Source organism: Anastrepha obliqua, chromosome 4 (assembly GCF_027943255.1).
Source record: "Anastrepha obliqua isolate idAnaObli1 chromosome 4, idAnaObli1_1.0, whole genome shotgun sequence".
NCBI classification, from domain to species: Eukaryota; Metazoa; Arthropoda; class Insecta; order Diptera; family Tephritidae; genus Anastrepha; species Anastrepha obliqua.
The window spans coordinates 103,697,242-103,713,180 of record NC_072895.1 but is presented as its reverse complement, the minus strand read 5'-3'; the positions used below and the strand labels follow the sequence as shown (position 1 = coordinate 103,713,180).

Here is a 15,939-nt window from a genome sequence, read left to right as displayed (position 1 = left end):
TATATTTAACATTTGCCACAATACGTTTATTAAGTGAGTGCGTTGGATGAGAGGTTTGAAGCAAAAAAAAAATGAAAAGTTGAAAATATACTACAAATTATTCAAGTATCTAACAGTCTTTACTCGTATTCGCATCGAATATTTCATAGGCAATTAAAGAGGAAAAATTAGATGATAAAATAAATCAACTAGTTATTATAGATGAAATTTATGCTTCAACCAATTGACTACGCTTGCTCTAGCCAATTTAATTAATATATTAGTTTTACTAATATAGAAAAAATAAGAATGTCATGCAAAATGAAAATATTAACACATGCCTGTTATTCTCTCATTGCAACTCAAATCAAAGATAATGCATTAAAAATCACACAGGACTTGTATTTTACTACGCTCGAGTAAAAAAAACTGAAATTAAATATTAAAAAAAAAAATGTTAAAAACCCAAACAAAATATTTTACCTTACAAGTTTATACAAGGCAACGAAATACGAGCGATAGGAATATCTAATTGTAATATTGTGGGTTCGTAAGGAATAGAAAATGGTGGATCACAGATTTTTGTCAAACTTTGTATGGGTTGTTTCTTTTTTTTGCTACATGAGAACTATCGATATAGATAACTAAGGTTTGACAGCTGAGAATGGCAAACTGTGTTGAAATTTCTATTCGTTTATTTGGAAACCAGCATTAACTCCGATAACAATGTCAGCCTTGAAATCCAGCGAAGAATCTCTCTTGCCAACAAGTGCTACTTTGGACTAAGCAGGCAACTGAGTAGTAAAGTCCTCTTTCGACGAACAAAACTAACACTCTACAAGGTTCTTATCATGCCCGTCCTAACGTATGGCGCAGAAGCGTGGACGATGACAACATCCGATGAAGCGACACTTGGAGTATTTGAGAGAAAGATTGTGCGCAAGATGTTTGAACATTTGCACGTTGGCAACGGTGAATATCGCAGGCGATGGAACGATGAGCTGTTTGAGCTTTACGACGACATAGACATAGCGCAACGAATAAAGATCCAGGGGCTACGTTGGCTGGGTCATGTCGTCCGAGTGGATACGAACGTATTCGATGCTGTACCAGTTGGTGGTAGCAAAAAAAGATGAAGGAAAGATCAGGTGGAGAATGACTTGGCTTCACTTGGTGTGTCCAACTGGCGCCGGTTAGCACGAGAAAGAAACGATTGGCGCGCTTTGTTAAACTCGGCCAACATCGCGTAAGCGGTTATCGCCCTAATCAAGAAGAAGAAGAGGAGGAAGGTTTGACAAATCATCATGAATCGTTTAATGCCATAACAACACTTCCAAATTGTGGAAATTTACTTTCAAAAAATAAAACATAAATTTGTTCGCGAAGTTCATAGAATGCTGGCGGCATCATCGCTCCAAATTTTTTTTTTTTTTGAAATGAGAAATGCGTTGCCGTTACGTTGAATGGCGAGCGCCATCGAGCAGTGCTGACTGAATTTTTGTTTCCAAAAATAAATCCTGCTAAACATCAATGACATATGGTTCCATCGACAACGGCGCAACTTGCCACTTAACAATTTATTTATTGACGTCATATGGCCGTAGTCAAAAATTGAACTGCCCCTTTGATGTAACTAGTAGTCCCGGCAGAAACTAGCCGGATATCATATTCAAAATCTAAATGCCATGAATATACATATCTATCAAATTATAATAAAAAAAAATTCATTCCTACAATATTTATGTTATCATTTTAAGTTCTCAAACTCTGAAAAAACATCCGTAACTTTTGTACAATTTTTACAATTTTATTTTTGATAAATAATCCCTTTTTTCAGAATTTTCACGAAATCTATGAGTCCTACAAGAAAAAGTGTTTTATACAAAATGTATACAAAATTTATACATTTGTTGTTTTATTTAAAAGAAAAACAATTTATAATTTGTTTAAACACACATTTTTTTATTATTCTTTTATTCTTAGAACTACCAATTTGCTTAAAAAAGTAGTGAAATTTTCAAAAAAATGTTTTATGTCATTTAAAAAAAAATGGTTGAAAAATTTGTTGCTTACATGCCGGTCCGACTTGACGATTATCACCATGCCATCGTCATTTTCGATGCTTGGTCTATCAGAGCGTGCATCCATATTACCAGCACGGAAGCGTTGCAACTTCCGCTCTGGTGTTGCATTCAATGCTGTATTAATCCAAAAAGCAGCCATATTTTTTGACCACCTGCTCCAAGTTTTCATCTTACCCTTAGCCGTAGTGCAGAATGTATAACATTTTCTCTGTTTCTTCTGACACAGTTCCTGCTATTCTTGGCAATTTTAAATCACTTTTTTATATAATTTTTTTTATTACTGCCAGGCTTTTAACTCTTACTCTGGCTGAATTACAAGGTTGCCTGTTAAAGTAAACGTCTGACACCATTGACATGTCACATCAAACCATTGTTCAGCATTTAATTGCTTTCCTTCGAACGCTTTACTCCCTCAGCGAAATGTACTAGCGCGGGTTGTTGAATTAATATTTAAATCGAATTTTTGGCTATCAAAGCAGGCCAAGTACTTACTTAACTTGCCATCCGTCCTCTCTAACCCTTTTCGTCTCGCCGCTGCTACATTTACAACTAACTGCTTGTACAAATAACAAAGTTTTTGTCACTAGAGGCTGAATGCTAGTTGAATGTTTCCGGTGACTGAGAAAATTCCTACCTCAGAGCTGGAGTCAATTAGAAACCCATCCGTGTAAATGATAAAAGCGTCAGGTGGTAAAGTCTCACATCCATCACAGTGCGTATTCGCGCCAGTCTTTTGAATATACGTACTATATGTTCTCCAGCCATCTCTCGTCACACTAACAAACAAACGTCAATATTGATAAACATGAAGCGCCGGGACGCCTGGTGACTCACGACAGTCATAACTGCCTCTCTCAAACGATTTTCCATTTCCTCTGTGAATGTCCTGCCTTATGAAAGAAAGGAATGTCATTCCTGGACAAACCACTGTTCGATAGTCTCCGACAAATGTTTGGCTTAGACGTCAACAACCTAGTAAGGTTCTTAAGCCGCACATACTGGATATAGGCATGCTGTAAATAGACATTAAACAAGTTTGTAACGAGGATGTAGCAACAAGATGGTGTGAAAGCGCTAGTTGGACTCTCGATGAACCACCACTTTAACCAACCAACCAAGGATTTACTATGAGCACGCACGTCTAGTAAAATATATCAAAAAGTCGAACAAAACATTTAATTGCTGAGAACGTGGAGATTTCGATGCTGAAAAACACTTTGAGCTACGGCGGCACTATTCTCAACAGACCAACAGTTTTTGGTCTGCCAGTCCTTTTTCTATCCTCCACAGAACCAGCTTCTTGAAATTTTGTCATTAATTTTTTAATTGTCGACTCATTCCGACGATTGTTTCCACCAAAAAAGTCACCTATTTTGCGATATGTTGTTCTTAAAGATCGACCATTTTCATAATAAGTTTCAATAATTAAAATAATTTTAACGCGTTATTTTATCATCTGTCCACCACATAAAAAAAGATGCCTTCTAGGAATTATTCACTGCTGACATTTAGGCATCACTTTTAAAAGACCCTTTATTTATTCCGTTTTTTTAATTATTTTTTAGTACTATATACATATTTTGTCCTGACAACAGCATATCCTTTAAATCTATTTCAATAAATTACTTGTAAAAATATATTTAATTATTTATCCCATGCAAAAGCCAAGAATTATTGCCAAAATTCAAAGCATGCAGATTTTTATTAACACAAAAAATATCATCAACAACAACAATGTATTCCAAAGAAAAATGCAAATTGATACACTCCCTGGGCAACGTGCGCTGCATAAAATCAAGCCTGTGCCGCTGAGGCAAGCCTGCCTCCGTGCCTGCGTTCGTGTCCACGTGTGTGTGTGAAGCGCAAATAATTTTGTATGCAGATAGTGCAACTAATACTCATGTAAAGCAAACACAAACTCATATGCGTGTACGTATGTATGCAATATAAATAAATGCATGAGCGTGAGTTTGCCTTTCCGTTCATATGCACCTGCCAGGCTCGTGTCCTGTTTTTTATTTATTTACGAGTATTTATTGAAATGCCAGTGCAAATGACCTGTGCAGTTTTTTCCAATTTATTTCCATTAAACTGCACATTTACTATTTACCATAGTTGTTAGCCGTATCGATAGATAGTTTATAGACTCGTGCAGGCATGCATGCATATGTATGTGTACATGTGTATGTGCGGGGCGTATGAGTATGCGAAGTATTTTGGTGTTATTGCTGTTGTTGTTTGTCAATATTCAACTGGCTCAGTTGCAACTCAAAGATAAAGCCTGACATCGTTGACGCTGTGTGGACAAACGGACTAACTATTTTGCATACAAATGTATCGCTATGCATATGCATGTGCGTATGTATGTGTGTATTGCATACAAAACTTTGTAGTTAAAAAGTTTGAAATCAAGCTAATATAATACTCACTTACGCATATTGATTGAGGTAGTTGTAGGATTATACGCATTTGTGTGTGTCTGTGGGTGTGTGCGGACAAGTCTCAAACAAAGTTGGCCCTAAGAGCTGTGTAAACAAATGGAGTATAGAATAAATTGTGTATATGCTGGTAGATAAAATCCACATATGTACTATGACAATATGCCAATTGATAGGTACAGGGTCATACATGAAGGACAGGACGCTCATCCATAAATATTGGTAGACAGCTGCCAAATTTGCTGTGAATTTCGCAGCAATGCATGGCAAATGAAATCTACATTAAAATCATCATCATCATTAGCATTGCAGGCTTACGCAGTGCGATCGATCCTCTACTTCGTCTTTTCAGTTTGTGATTTCCAGTATCCGCAGGTCAGCTGTGACCTCATCAATCCAGCGTTTACTTGGCCTCCCTCGTTCTCTACTGCCAATTAGTCTATGGAATGCTATACTCTGACAGCTGCTGTGTCTTTTGGACATTCCGCACGTATGCCCAACCATCTTATTCTTTGACTTTTAATGAAACATATCGCATTTTCATGATGCATCAATGCATCGAGCTTGTCATGATATCCGTCATAAGGAGCCAAACAGTTTTCTTAGTGCCTTTCTTTCAAATTTCAGTATTCTGTGCGGTGTCTGCTGCCTTCACTACCCATACCTCGTTGTTGTATGTTATTATGGGTCTCACTTTATTTTCATCTTTCGAGCTCTTGAGAATACTCGCGATTTGCTTTAGCTTTAAGTGAGCGCAGAAAGCTCACAGTACACCACAAAAAATACACCTATGCAAATCATAAATGCATTAAAATCAGTACCCCATTAGAGTGTTGTTCCATCCTTCACACAACTTTTCTCTTTAGCGCAAGAATTTGACCCATTTTTCGATTAATGCCAGCGTGAATGTGAAAAAATTAATGGATTTGGTATGACTCTAATCCGAACGGAATAAACCAAAAATCGTTGCTTTAATTTTCAAATGAAATTACAAACGTTGGATGAACCAACCTGTATATTCGTATGTGCTTATACAAGTGCTATATGTACAAATACTCATACAGTAGCAGTTAAAATTATGGTAGCGTGGCATATTTATTATTATTTTTTTTTTAATTTTTGCTTTAACGTAGGGCATATGTGGCGCAAAATTAATCACCCTACCGTAAGATTTATAATTTTTGCAAATCGCGTCATATGTCGTATTCGATACTTGTGAACCAAATGGAGCGCGTAAAGGTCACAATAAAAATTTCCATCACTCCAAATCATCTTTGCTTTTTTAATTTAGTAGACAATTTTTTCAACAGAATAAAAAAAAGTTTCATCAAAATGTCAAACTTTTTAAGTCAGTATTTGTAGAAAAATCCAGCATTTGTATGAAATTTTATAACCCATCGAATTTTAGTCTGTTACTGTGAAATTTGAAGTAACTACAAATTCGCGTTGATTTTCGATAATTCTTTTTTTTGTTTGTTTTATTTTTCTAACTGTTTTATGCATTTTCTTCCAAATGACAATATGTGACTTTTTTATATGGCACAAAATTCGCATTACCGTCAATAAAAAATCAGCACGTATTGTGAGCCACCTTCAACTTACACAACATTAAAGAATGATCAAAGTTTGTTGGATTTTTTAAAGTTTTAAACTTTGAGTTATATGGTTTTTGCTGCAGTAGTAACTAGACTTTTATACAAAAAATCAAAAAACAAAAAAAATTAAAAAATAAAAATGAAAAAGATCATATTTTATTAAAAATTAAATTATTTTTTAAAATAAAATAAAATAAAATAATAAAATAAAATGAAAAATTAAATAAAATAAAAAAATAAAATAGAATAAAAAATAAATATTCAAAACTTGGCAACATGTCGCGCTGTTTTATTTGACCGCCACTGTACATACATATGTGCATATATATGTTGGTATGTAAAGATGTTTACAAAATTGTGTAGCTTTTATATGAACTTTTTACTGAGGACTTATCATTTTATCGGCATGCAAACATATCGCATAAATTCTTCAAACGTAGCTCTACTCACATTTTTGGGAATCGTATTGCACCCCACCACAAGTGCAGATAAAAGATGAATGCGGTTTTTTTTCTATAACCTTCTGCGAAAATAATTACTTCCTCCTCATGTTACTATATATGTTGGTATACTAGTATGTGGTGGTCGATATGACACCATGCCGAAATATTTCTTTAACGGTTTCGGACTAACAAAAATGTTGAGCTGTGTTTCTTCCGCAGTAAACTCGTATGTGTGGCATGTGCTTCTTCAGCTACATATAAACTAACTTTATTGTCGTTTAATATCCGCTGAAATGCCTTACGGCTGATAAATTGCTACTCCTCCTAAAAGATTTTTATACCGATATACCGCTAATATCAAATGTGGATTATATTTAAACAAACGCGGGTATAAATAACAGTCCATATGTACACATATATAATAAAAGTGACCACAGAAAATACAAATGTATTTGAATTTATGTGAAAGCCATACAAAATCGTAGAATTCTCAAGGGAACTTGGAGTAAGGCAGAGCTCTCGCTTGTGATTGGCAATGCGTGCAGGCTCGTTTTGAGGTCAAACATAAAATTTTATAGCTCCTGAGCTTATTAGGCAGTTTTTAAATAAAAAATAATTATGTGGGTATTGCTATTACTGCCTCAGATTAATTTTGTGGGGCATATCGCTCGCTTATTGGCAGAACGTCATAACCTAAAAACAAAACATATTTTAAAATATTTTGTAGAAATAGCCACCAGCTCTTCCTTTATGCTGTGTTAAAAACGCATGGCGATATCTATTATCATTTATTATATTATCTCATAGCATTATTAATCTATACTAATATATTAATCATACCATATGTAAGTAGTATCTCATTCGAAGAGAATATGTCCTTACGGTTGTTGGGAGAGGTATTCCTCCTCATAAATTGAAAAGTGGAAATTTGGTTTTTTAATTTTGACGTTCTTCCAGGAAATGAGCGATATGAATTTACGTTTTCATTGACTGTCGTATTTGACAATGTCTTTAAGAACTACTTTCTTTAACAAATTAGCAATAAAGAATTTTAAAATTGACTTTAAATCTAATAAAACAAGACTTTAATGAATGTCGCGTATACGCCCTGTCATTGCCTACGTTACTCCGTCTGAAGCTCATTTAATATAGCAGTTTCATGTAAAATTCATTGAATTTTTGGATTTAATAAAACAAATAAAAAATTTCATTAGCAATTCAAAAAAATTATTAAAGGTAAAAAGAAAATAATAATTAATTACTCATATGGCGGATATAGCTGTTATTTATATATAATATTTATTTAATAAAGAAGTGTACACTAGCCAGAAAAAGTTTGCGTTCGGTTTTTCTTTTTACAATATTTACAATGGTTCTCATCTTAATTTTTTTTTTTTTTTATAAAAAAATATTTATTTATTAAAAAAAATTTTACTAACAAAAAACCATGTAAATCAAATTTAGAAACTTTGTTCGAAAAATTTGCATTAAACAATTTTTTTTTAGTTATGCAGTTTTAGTTTTGTAGCACATTCAATTTCAGTAAAGTTGAAGTTCAATAAAGTGCACGTTTCAAGTCACTTAAAAACGCATTTGGCGCAGAACTAGCTGCTTTCTATACATAAAATTTAAACCATCTGAAATCATTCGAAAAAAGTTTGTTACGTTGTCGCCAATCTCTTAATGAGATGGCCAAATAATATCGTATAATCTTATGCTGGGTTCCAGGCCACAGAGATATACCTGGGAACTGTAGGGCAGACGAACTTGCAATAGAAGGTACCTGTATGCCAGACATAAGTAATTTTATGGAGATACCTCTCGCAACTTGTAAGCTTCTTATTAAGGACGCACTAATCAGTTCTGTAAATCAAAGATGGATTAGTGCCAATGCCTGTGAAATTACTGGGCAAACATGGCCAAAGCTAAATCTACGTCCGTCCGAGAGTATTATAAAATTGAGTAGACTTCAAATTAGGACCTTTGTAGGGGCCTTCACACGACATTGTCTCATAGGAAATCATGCAAGGAGATTAGGCGTTTACACGCATGATTTCTGTCGTAGCTGCAGAAAAGAGGAAATAAGGAGTTGCAAACAATTGAACACCTTTTTTGCACCTGCCCAGCTTTAGCCAAAAGCAGGAACCTATATTTAAGATCCTACCTCTTAACGAATATATGTAGATAATCTATACACGTTAGGTATCAACAACCTTTTACGCTTTGTCAAAAGCTCAGGATGGTTCAATATGAAAAGGGAAATGTAGCCCAGCCCCCGCGGTTCCCAACGGACCCATTTCGTTGTCTAAGTGGCACCATTGTCTCTATGTGCGAGGCGTTTCAATGTTAAGAGAATTTCACATAAAATTTAATATAATACTCGGATATGTAAGATTAGGGGCACCAAATAAACTATTTGGGTTAACAATTGCGATTGTCGACTTTCAAGCAAAATTCCTTTTAACTGCTTCGACTACAAACTTATAATCACACAATTTTTAGTAGAAGATAAAGCAGCACAACACCGCAAATCGTTAAGGTCACAGATAAGAGCTATTTAATTAAAAAACTGTTCAACAATCAACAATTATCCTGCCATTATAGGTATTGCTCTAGCAAATACACAAAAGAATATAATTGCGTTGAGCTGCCCGCAAGCATTTCTTATATAGAGACAGCACCTTTGCCAACCCTTCTCCTTCTTAGTAATTTAATATTTTCAGTTAATTCCGTTCTTTACTAATGAAGACCACAATTTCAGCATAACAACAACAACACGTATCATATTACGATTCCTGCATATTGTAGGCAAAAATTAAAATGGAAACTCTCGCGACAATATCCAAGTAACAAATATAAGTTTCCTACAAGAAAGTTTCAATATAAAGTTTTACTGCACTTAGGTGCCATTTCAGTATTAAAATTAATCCAATTAAAAGTGTAAAATGGAAAATGGAAAAAGTACGAAATAACGATTGAGGTAGGTAGGTAGAAGGGACTGCATTTGAAACTATGCAAGTGAAAGGAAATTTTTAATGAAAATGGATTCCCTGTACAAAAATCTTAAACTTTTCTTATGTATTTGTAACGACATTTACTCTATTATATACATACAACCTCATAAATATTTTTTGCTTACAAGCCTATAAGAAAATGCTTAAACAGTAACTTTTTGAACGCTATATTACTTATGGAGCACCCGCATTTGGCTTTCATGTGTGGAAGGTCTTCTCCAAGAACTGTCGCCTGTTCGTAACCACATCAAATTGTATCAGCATGCACATTCGGGTATGTGCGCATATATGTATGTGTATGTATATGTATATATATATGCATGTATGAGGAATTACTGTACCTTGTGTTCGTATTTTAGTGATTGACTACAGCAATTAAAAATAATAATGATGGTAATATAATCGTAAGCTCTGACACGAATACCCTTTGTATAAACCCTTTTGATATATCACTGATGATAGAAAATACCAGAGCAGGCTGATATGTGAATCAACTAACAAACAAACCAATTTTTTTTTTTGCGAAAACTTTATTTTATTTTCACTAAAGCAAAGAACTTTGCATATAAATTTAGTTATAAATTAGTTTTTTTTTATCCCCTTTATTTTATACATCTGTCCATTGACATTAAGTACGTTGTTTAACAATTTGGCCAGGATTTACATACATCGCTTAATGACCAGTGCCAAAGCGATAAAAATTAAAATAAACGAAGTAATACTATATACAATTAAATAATGTTCAATACAAGTTTTACTCTACATAATTACAATTTTACAACAATTTAACAGCAATTTAACCCCTTTGCACATTTATTATTTTCTAGCATTCATTAAGTCGCTTGGTCGAGTTCTCTTTAAGCGTCTTTCAGTGTTTTTTTCCCTTTCCAGAAGTTTGTTGATTTCTGCATTATTGTGTCCCTGTATTTTTTCAAAGTGGCTTCTTGCTATTTTTTTGGTCTCTTCGTCTACTGTTGCTATATTAAAAGTCCCTTGGATGTCATCATTTTTCGTGTACCTGTCAGACATGGTCAAAATTCGAAGAATCTTCGATTGCTGTCGTTGAATTTTTACTAGGTGAGACTTTTTAGCCGTTCCCCACACCTGTAGTCCATATAGCCAGATTGGTTTAATCATGGATTTGTACAATAATAGCTTGTTCTGTATAGTAAGTCTGGATTTTGTGCTGACTAACCAATGAAGTTGTCGAAGTTTTTCTTTTATTTGTTTGACCTTTTGCTTTATGTGGTGATTCCAATTTAGTTTCGAGTCCAAATGTATTCCAAGGTATTTCGTAGTTGGTTTAATTGTAATTGCTTTGCCATTTATTTTTATTGGAACTGCAGTAAATTTTGTTTTGGTAGTAAATATAACCTGTACGGTTTTGTCTTCATTTATTTTTAGGCACCAATTATCGAACCATTCCTTAACTGCGTTTGTGTATCGCTGCAGTTTTTCAGTAGCGATAGTTAAGCTTTTATCCGATGCCAGTAGTATTGTATCGTCTGCGAACGTAGCAATTGATGAATTAGTTTCGTCAGGAGGTGGTATGTCTGCAGTGAATAAAACATATAGTAGAGGTCCAAGAACGCTTCCTTGCGGAACTCCAGCAGTTATTTGATGAATATCTGAATATTGATTGTCATATTTAATATAGAAACTTCGATTAGTTAGGTAGCTTTTTATGATAAGATAGTAGTCAAAAGGAATCATTATTTTTATTTTGTGGAGTAAGCCTCTGTGCCACACTTTGTCAAACGCTTTAGCTACGTCTAAGAATACTGCCGCACAATAACGATTGTTTTCAAAGTCTGATTGGATTTTATTTGTAATTCTGTGGATCTGTTGGATAGTCGAATGTTTTTTTCTAAATCCAAATTGATGATCCGGTATTATACGTTTTTTCTCCAGAAATTGGGTTAGTCGATCATGCAGTAATTTTTCAGCAATTTTAGATATTGTCGGTAGTAAGCTTATTTATAAATTAGTAAAATGATAATTTAAAACTTTTCTTCATAGAATAATCGATAGCTTCGTACTTTTGTTTTATATATTGTTAGTATTATTTATTAAACAATAAGGTTTCGACTCTTAACCAAATTTGTAGTATCTACAGCTTCTTGAAGAATATTATGGGGGCCTCAAATATGCGTCACAGGGTTGAAAGGTCAATTCTTCTGAGATGTGACGAATTGACGGTATGCAACAGCGACCGAGCCGATGGGTTTGGGTGGTGTCTCAACCTTTGGTGATAGTTTTGTTGGATTAAGATTGGTGGTATTTCTGCTGCCACTAATGGAACATTTAGGTCTCGGTGGCGCTTCAGTAACCGTTCTTAATATTTTAGATTGTCTTCGTAGTATAATTGCAATATTGGCGGCACTTGCATTACCCCACACTTGTGACGCATACGTCAAGATTGGCTTGATGATTGTATTGTAGAGAAGGATTCACTGATCAAGGCTAAGCCCGGAGCGGGAATTGATTAGCCAATGAAGATCTTTCGTTTTTAGCTTCATCTGTCCACTTTTGGCCTCAAAGTGCCTTTTACATATCAGGCGCCTGCCCATACGAACGAATGAGGCATGAGTGTGGAGTTTAAATGTCGTTTACCGATAAATCAATCAAACTTCTAAATACTTAATAGACATTTTTACAGTAGTTTTTGTTAAAATTTAGTTTTATATATGTAAAATAATTTCGATAATCTAAATCGAAAAATACTCGTTGCAAATAATTCAAATCTTCGTGCGTCATTCAACTTTTTTCACTCAAACTTTTATAAATTTTAAAATATTTGTTTGTTAACCGAGACATTCGATAAATCAAGCGGCTAATAAATAAATCATTAATATCTTTTGTCAATTAAGTACAGTCTCTTGGCTTATACTTTGCAGTAGTTTTTTTTAAGGAAAGGTACATCACGGGTCAAAGGGTTCAAAAGCCTTTTGGTTAACTAGTACACTTATAAGAAACCCGAATACGCTTTGCAAACTAGTTAGCTTTATGCTTTACCTTTTACAGTATTTTTTACTGAAATTTTGATTATTTAACCGATAACCGATAAATAATATCGATATTTTAAATAATCGATAAATATAGACGTAGTAATAATATAGAAGTACGCAATATTCCTCCATAACAGTTTTTATTGAAATTTATTATTCGTTAATAGTGGCTATCGATAAATTAATCGGTCCTCCGAATAATCGATAAATTTATACCAGCTATATTTGTCTGCATCTTGTTCAATGATTACTTCATACATCATTTATCGCATGATTAGTCAAATATTTAATTAAAAAATATTGTTTGCGCACAAACGATGAAAAAAATCGATCAATTAGTCAAAAATTAAGTCAAATATCCCAATGGTTCTTTAAGATATAAGTTTAAGCAATTCATTCCGACAAAATATAAAATTACCCGCTTTTACAAGTGTATAAAAAGCTATTAGCCTGCAAAATCTACGCCCATACTTGGAATGATGGCTATTGGCATTGCTGATGGCTGCTCAATCAACCAGTCACCAGTCCACCACAAATCGCAAACCCTTTAAACTACACAAACAGCCGCCATAGGGTCAGAGTATGTGAATGTATTACAAATTAGTAGCAAATTTGCAAACTCAGAACTCTCAGGCTAAATTACAGGTGGGACTATCGATGAGGTTCTAAGCCTCACACATTATTGGTTGTTGCTCCCAGTGCAGGGCAACGTGTGTGTGTGTGTGTGTAGATGCATAGTTATGTACATTGAACGGTCCCTGGTGCAAATTAAACAGACTAACGGCAAGAATGAAAAACGATGCTAGACAGGCGAGCAGCACATACATTCATACATCTAATTGTGAGTATGTATGCGTAAAAAATATATTGTGAGAAATATGAGTAGCTTGGCAGGGAGATACAGAATATCTCCAAGCGCGCTAGTAATGTGTTAAAATACAAAAAATACAATAACGCTAAAGGCCAGCAACAACAAGAATACAACAGCAGCAGTTAGTCAGCATTATTGACTGCCTAGCAGCCATTTCTCACTCACACATCCAAATGCAAACATGTACGTATGTATGTATATCTTACTCTGTGCTAAGTAATGTTATATGGCAAAACAATGGCATTTCCTGCCGCTCATGAAATGCCAATCAGCGTTAATCAATTTGACCTGCCGCAGCTCAGCATTTATCCTTTCGGCACACACATTTACTCACACAGCACGAAATGCCACCACTTTAGCCGCAACATCCATTCATCCATCCGCTCGGTTGGACGGCCTGCCCATCAGCCTCGCATCACAATTCCACTCCATGGGCTATAAATAAGCCAATACCAATACGAATACAAACTTACCAAATGCATGCTGTAATCTGTAGTTGTGTGAGTGTGCTGAACATGCGTATGTTACGTGTCAACGTCATCACAATTAACTTGCCTTTATGCCTTATTTTGCTATGAGGGAATTTTGCTTGTCTTTTTGGATTTTATGTATTTTTGTCTCTATTTGGCCGTTGGTCTTTTGTTAACCATTTGATGCCGACACTTTTTGTATGTGTATTAGTTTTGTTTTGTTTTTTGTTTAGCTATTATCCCCGAGTTGTCTGTATTGTGCTTTGGGGCAAAGCAGAGGGATTTCATTGCTTAAATTGTGTGGCTGCTGTCAGAAACGTTTTGTCCTTATGCCGAGATTTGGGCATAGTTTTAGGCGATTAGGCACATGCACATAGATACATACGCAAATGCTTTTAATCTTATATCCAGTATGGGCAGATTTTGGTTGCTTTTGGGTAAAATGGTTTTTGCAATTTATTATCCAACATATCTGTTGCCATTCTTGTGTGTGTGTGTGTGTGTATGTGCGTCCCTTTTATTCACATTCGATGGGTCTAAATTAATTGCTTTTTCAGCTGTTTATCTTGGTATTTAGACAATAAATTTTAAAATAAATTTAGTGTTTATTTCTCAAAACCAGCGCCACTTCGCTTTACCCGCCGCACTTAGGACATAAAATTATATACTCACACACACAATGAAGCACTTATTAATTGGTATTGTATTTTTTGTTTTAATTTTTATTTACAATCTAAGATGTGCGAAGTAGCTAATTATATTTTGGTAAAAACGAAAATTGAATGAAAAACAGATTAATTTGGATAAATTAAGGGGTGCAACATTTAATGTGCCCATTTTATTGCCACAATTTTTTGTAAGCACATTCAGCAAACTTTTTAGACGTTAAGTAAACATTAAGCAAACGTAAGGCAAGGAATCCCTTAACCAAGTTCCTTTAATCATTAAAAAGCCTGAAGTTTTCTTGGAAAACCTGTGTTAGTGGATTATTACGGGTATACTAAGTATTTCTAATCTGCAGTGTCCCTACGCATTACTGCAATTTTTTCTACCTAGATGTCCCTCTAACTCCTAAGGGTAATTGCCGTTTGGTGTACGCGATCTTTCTTTATGACACCTGTTCATTACCTCTTTATATGCACAATATATAAGTTCAGAATGCAGAGGTGTGGCCAACATCAGATCGTTAATCAGCTCTCAGCGAATTTGAAAAAATCAGCTGATCGGCTGATGTCTTATGGGTCATGACAACGGCTGCTTATGAAACCAATGAAATTGGGTTGGTAATATAGGAAAAAAATCAAGGCAATCTCCGCTCATTTCACTTTGTTGCCATTTGAAGAACTGACTGATTGGACAAGTGTGTGAATGCGTGTGAAATGAGCGGGCAGAATTCTGCTGCCGAGTACTCGGCGACATGGAATCCGGAGTTCCTCTTTTAATTTTGTTTCGAATGGCCAAACCTGGTAATTTAGCATCCTTTCTTTATATACGCGTAAGAAAGTCTGTAAAGGGCGTGCTTGTAGGCTTAAAACAACAGGTACTAATATGGCATTAAGGAAAGTTAGGTTGCCACTAGGTATGGCACCGACTTTGGCGCTAGTGCCTTTTCACTTTCACAATATATGTAGTACAGCAAAGAGATACCGCTATGTCGAATTCCCCGATACTCAGTGTTCACTTGATGCCAATATCGAGTTGGGGCTAACAATTTGGTGGCCCAACTTTTAGCTGGTAAACTGAGCTAGTCCCCTTGCGCTGGCCTATCTCCACTACATTTTAAATAGGTTAACCCTTTTAATGGAAACCGGGTCTTTGCTGTGGACCGAATACTGCACCTATTTCAAGACCAGAAACTCCTGGTGCAATGGAAGATAAGACAGCCACCTTTCACCTTTTCTACTTTTTTAAGAGATATTCCAAGTCAAGGTCTTAAGACTATAGACTACTTAGTGGAAGTTTACAGGGATGCAATGGCAATGAAGCTGCAGTTAATGCATTTGACATCCCACAAAAACATTCAAACTCAGCAATGCA

The 15,939-nt window shown here is 35.0% G+C and overlaps 1 protein-coding gene across 8 annotated transcripts in view; it reads left to right on the top strand.

Annotated features, from left to right (window-relative positions):
- The window catches only part of LOC129246207 (heterogeneous nuclear ribonucleoprotein L), a 343,070-nt gene that overhangs the window by 304,566 nt on the left and 22,565 nt on the right, over positions 1–15,939 (top strand). The window lies entirely within an intron of this gene.